Source organism: Oncorhynchus tshawytscha, linkage group LG11 (genome assembly GCF_018296145.1).
Source record: "Oncorhynchus tshawytscha isolate Ot180627B linkage group LG11, Otsh_v2.0, whole genome shotgun sequence".
In the NCBI taxonomy this organism is placed as follows: domain Eukaryota; kingdom Metazoa; phylum Chordata; class Actinopteri; order Salmoniformes; family Salmonidae; genus Oncorhynchus; species Oncorhynchus tshawytscha.
This window is the reverse complement of record NC_056439.1, coordinates 53,172,243-53,178,242: the sequence shown is the minus strand read 5'-3', so window position 1 is coordinate 53,178,242 and position 6,000 is coordinate 53,172,243.

Genomic DNA, 6,000 nt, shown 5'->3' with positions numbered 1-6,000 from the left:
TACTAGACAGACCAGACAGTACCAGACAGACTAGACAGACCAGACAGACCAGACAATACTAGACAGACCAGACAGTACCAGACAGTACCAGACAGTACTAAACAGACCAGACAGTTTCAGACAAACCAGACAGTACTAGACAATACCAGATAGTTCCAGACAGAAGAGAGGGTACCAGACAGACCAGACAGACAGTACCAGACAGACAAGACAGTACCAGACAGGTCAGACAGTACTAGACAGACCAGAGGGTACCAGACAGTACTAGACAGACCAGACAGACCAGACAATACTAGACAGACCAGACAGTACCAGACAGACCAGACAGTACTAGACAGACCAGACAGACCAGACAATACTAGACAGACCAGAATGTACTAGACAGACCAGACAGTACCAGACAGACCAGACAGTACAGACAGACCAGACAGTTCCAGACAAACCAGACAGTACCAGACAGTACCAGACAGAACAGAAGGTACCAGACAGACAGTACCAGACAGATCAGACAGTACTAGACAGACCAGAGGGTACTAGACAGACCAGACAGTACCAGACAGACCAGACAGACCATACAGACCAGACAGTACCAGACAGACCAGACAGTACTAGACAGACCAGACAGTACCAGACAGACCAGACAGTACAGACAGACCAGACAGACCAGACAGTTCCAGACAGTACCAGACAGAACAGAGGGTACCAGACAGACAGTACCAGACAGATCAGACAGTACTAGACAGACCAGAGGGTACTAGACAGACCAGACAGTACCAGGCAGACCAGGCAGTTCCAGACAGACCAGACAATAGTATACAGACCAGACAGTACTAGACAGACCAGACAGTACTAGACAGACCAGACAGTACCAGACAGTACAGACAGAACTAAACAGACCAGACAGTTCCAGACAAACCAGACAGTACCAGACAGAACAGAGGGTACCAGACAGACCAGACAGACAGACAAGAAAGTACCAGACAGATCAGACAGACAGTACCAGACAGACAAGACAGTACCAGACAGACTAGACAGACTAGACAGACTAGACAGACCATACAGTACTAGACAGACCAGACAGACCACACAGTACCAGGCAGACTAGACAGACCAGACAGACCAGACAGTACCAGGCAGACCAGACAGTACTAGACAGACCAGACAGACCATACAGTACTAGACAGACCAGACAGTACTAGACAGTACCAGACAGACTAGACAGACCAGACAGTACCAGACAGACCAGACGGACCAGACAGTACCAGACAGACCAGACAGTACCAGACAGACCAGACAGACCAGACAATACCAGACAGACCAGAAAGTACCAGACAGACCAGAAAGTACCAGACAGACCAGACAATACCAGACAGTACTAGACAGACCAGACAATACCAGACAGACCAGACAGTACCAGACAGACCGGACAGTACCAGACAGACCAGAGGGTACTAGACAGACCAGACAGTACCAGACAGACCAGGCAGACCAGACAGTACCAGACAGTACCAGGCAGACCAGACAGACCAGACAGTACCAGACAGTACTGACAGACCAGACAATACTAGACAGACCAGACAGACCAAACAGTACCAGACAGACCAGGCAGTTCCAGACAGACCAGACAATAGTATACAGACCAGACAGTACTAGACAGACCAGACAGTACTAGACAGACCAGACAGACCAGACAATACTAGACAGACCAGACAGTACTAGACAGACCAGACAGTACCAGACAGTACCAGACAGACCAGACAGTACTAAACAGACCAGACAGTTCCAGACAAACCAGACAGTACTAGACAGTACCAGACAGTACCAGACAGAACAGAGGGTACCAGACAGACCAGACAGACAGTACCAGACAGACAAGACAATACCAGACAGATCAGACAGTACTAGACAGACCAGAGGGTACCAGACAGTACCAGACAGTACCAGACAGACCAGACAGTACCAGACAGCGCCAGACAGACCAGAGAATAGTATACAGACCAGACAGTACTAGACAGACCAGACAGTGCCAGACAGTACTAGACAGACCAGACAGACCAGACAGTACCAGACAGACCAGACAGTACTAGACAGACCAGACAGACCAGACAGACCAGACAGTACCAGACAGACCAGACGAACCAGACAGTACCAGACAGACCAGACAGTACCAGACAGACCAGACAGACCAGACAATACCAGACAGACCAGAAAGTACCAGACAGACCAGAAAGTACCAGACAGACCAGACAATATCAGACAGTAATAGACAGACCAGACAATATCAGACAGTACTAGACAGACCAGACAATATCAGACAGTACCAGACAGACCAGACAGTACCAGACAGACCATACAGACCAGACAGTACCAGACAGACCAGACAGTACTAGACAGACCAGACAGTACTAGGCAGACCAGACAGTACCAGACAGACCAGGCAGACCAGACAGTACCAGGCAGACTAGACAGACAGTACTAGACAGACCAGACAGACAATACAGTACCAGACAGACCAGACAGTACTAGACAGTACCAGACAGACTAGACAGACCAGACAGTACCAGACAGACCAGACGGACCAGACAGTACCAGACAGACCAGACAGTACCAGACAGACCAGACAGACCAGACAATACCAGACAGACCAGAAAGTACCAGACAGACCAGAAAGTACCAGACAGACCAGACAATACTAGACAGACCAGACAGTACTAGACAGACCAGACAGTACCAGACAGTACCAGACAGTACTAAACAGACCAGACAGTTCCAGACAAACCAGACAGTACTAGACAGTACCAGACAGTACCAGACAGAACAGAGGGTACCAGACAGACCAGACAGACAGTACCAGACAGACAAGACAGTACCAGACAGATCAGACAGTACTAGACAGACAAGAGGGTACCAGACAGTACCAGACAGTACCAGACAGACCAGACAGTACCAGACAGCGCCAGACAGACCAGAGAATAGTATACAGACCAGACAGTACTAGACAGACCAGACAGTGCCAGACAGTACTAGACAGACCAGACAGACCAGACAGTACCAGACAGACCAGACAGTACTAGACAGACCAGACAGACCAGACAGTATCAGACAGACTAGACAGACCAGACAGACCATACAGACCAGACAGTACCAGACAGACCAGACAGTACTAGACAGACCAGACAGTACCAGACAGACCAGACAGTACCAGACAGACCGGACAGTACCAGACAGACCAGAGGGTACTAGACAGACCAGACAGTACCAGACAGACCAGAGAGTACTAGACAGACCAGACAGTACTAGACAGACCAGACAGTACTAGGCAGACCAGACAGTACCAGACAGTACTAGGCAGACCAGACAGTACCAGACAGACCAGGCAGACCAGACAGTACCAGACAGTACCAGGCAGACCAGACAGACCAGACAGTACCAGACAGTACTAGACAGACCAGACAATACTAGACAGACCAGACAGACCAAACAGTACCAGACAGACCAGGCAGTTCCAGACAGACCAGACAATAGTATACAGACCAGACAGTACTAGACAGACCAGACAGTACTAGACAGACCAGACAGACCAGACAATACTAGACAGACCAGACAGTACTAGACAGACCAGACAGTACCAGACAGTACCAGACAGACCAGACAGTACTAAACAGACCAGACAGTTCCAGACAAACCAGACAGTACTAGACAGTACCAGACAGTACCAGACAGAACAGAGGGTACCAGACAGACCAGACAGACAGTACCAGACAGACAAGACAATACCAGACAGATCAGACAGTACTAGACAGACCAGAGGGTACCAGACAGTACCAGACAGTACCAGACAGACCAGACAGTACCAGACAGCGCCAGACAGACCAGAGAATAGTATACAGACCAGACAGTACTAGACAGACCAGACAGTTCCAGACAGTACTAGACAGACCAGACAGACCAGACAGTACCAGACAGACCAGACAGTACTAGACAGACCAGACAGACCAGACAGACCAGACAGTACCAGACAGACCAGACGGACCAGACAGTACCAGACAGACCAGACAGTACCAGACAGACCAGACAGACCAGACAATACCAGACAGACCAGAAAGTACCAGACAGACCAGAAAGTACCAGACAGACCAGACAATATCAGACAGTAATAGACAGACCAGACAATATCAGACAGTACTAGACAGACCAGACAATATCAGACAGTACCAGACAGACCAGACAGTACCAGACAGACCATACAGACCAGACAGTACCAGACAGACCAGACAGTACTAGACAGACCAGACAGTACTAGGCAGACCAGACAGTACCAGACAGACCAGGCAGACCAGACAGTACCAGGCAGACTAGACAGACAGTACTAGACAGACCAGACAGACAATACAGTACCAGACAGACCAGACAGTACTAGACAGTACCAGACAGACTAGACAGACCAGACAGTACCAGACAGACCAGACGGACCAGACAGTACCAGACAGACCAGACAGTACCAGACAGACCAGACAGACCAGACAATACCAGACAGACCAGAAAGTACCAGACAGACCAGAAAGTACCAGACAGACCAGACAGTACCAGACAGTACCAGACAGTACTAAACAGACCAGACAGTTCCAGACAAACCAGACAGTACTAGACAGTACCAGACAGTACCAGACAGAACAGAGGGTACCAGACAGACCAGACAAACAGTACCAGACAGACAAGACAGTACCAGACAGATCAGACAGTACTAGACAGACCAGAGGGTACCAGACAGTACCAGACAGTACCAGACAGACCAGACAGTACCAGACAGCGCCAGACAGACCAGAGAATAGTATACAGACCAGACAGTACTAGACAGACCAGACAGTTCCAGACAGTACTAGACAGACCAGACAGACCAGACAGTACCAGACAGACCAGACAGTACTAGACAGACCAGACAGACCAGACAGACCAGACAGTACCAGACAGACCAGACGGACCAGACAGTACCAGACAGACCAGACAGTACCAGACAGACCAGACAGACCAGACAATACCAGACAGACCAGAAAGTACCAGACAGACCAGAAAGTACCAGACAGACCAGACAATATCAGACAGTAATAGACAGACCAGACAATATCAGACAGTACTAGACAGACCAGACAATATCAGACAGTACCAGACAGACCAGACAGTACCAGACAGACCATACAGACCAGACAGTACCAGACAGACCAGACAGTACTAGACAGACCAGACAGTACTAGGCAGACCAGACAGTACCAGACAGACCAGGCAGACCAGACAGTACCAGGCAGACTAGACAGACAGTACTAGACAGACCAGACAGACAATACAGTACCAGACAGACCAGACAGTACTAGACAGTACCAGACAGACTAGACAGACCAGACAGTACCAGACAGACCAGACGGACCAGACAGTACCAGACAGACCAGACAGTACCAGACAGACCAGACAGACCAGACAATACCAGACAGACCAGAAAGTACCGGACAGACCAGAAAGTACCAGACAGACCAGACAATACTAGACAGACCAGACAGTACTAGACAGACCAGACAGTACCAGACAGAACAGAGGGTACCAGACAGACCAGACAGACAGTACCAGACAGACAAGACAGTACCAGACAGATCAGACAGTACTAGACAGACCAGACAGTACCAGACAGACCAGACAGTACCAGACAGCGCCAGACAGACCAGAGAATAGTATACAGACCAGACAGTACTAGACAGACCAGACAGTGCCAGACAGTACTAGACAGACCAGACAGACCAGACAGTACCAGACAGACCAGACAGTACTAGACAGACCAGACAGACCAGACAGTACCAGACAGACTAGACAGACCAGACAGACCATACAGACCAGACAGTACCAGACAGACCAGACAGTACTAGACAGACCAGACAGTACCAGACAGACCAGACGGACCAGACAGTACCAGACAGACCAGACAGTACCAGACAGACCAGACAGACCAGACAA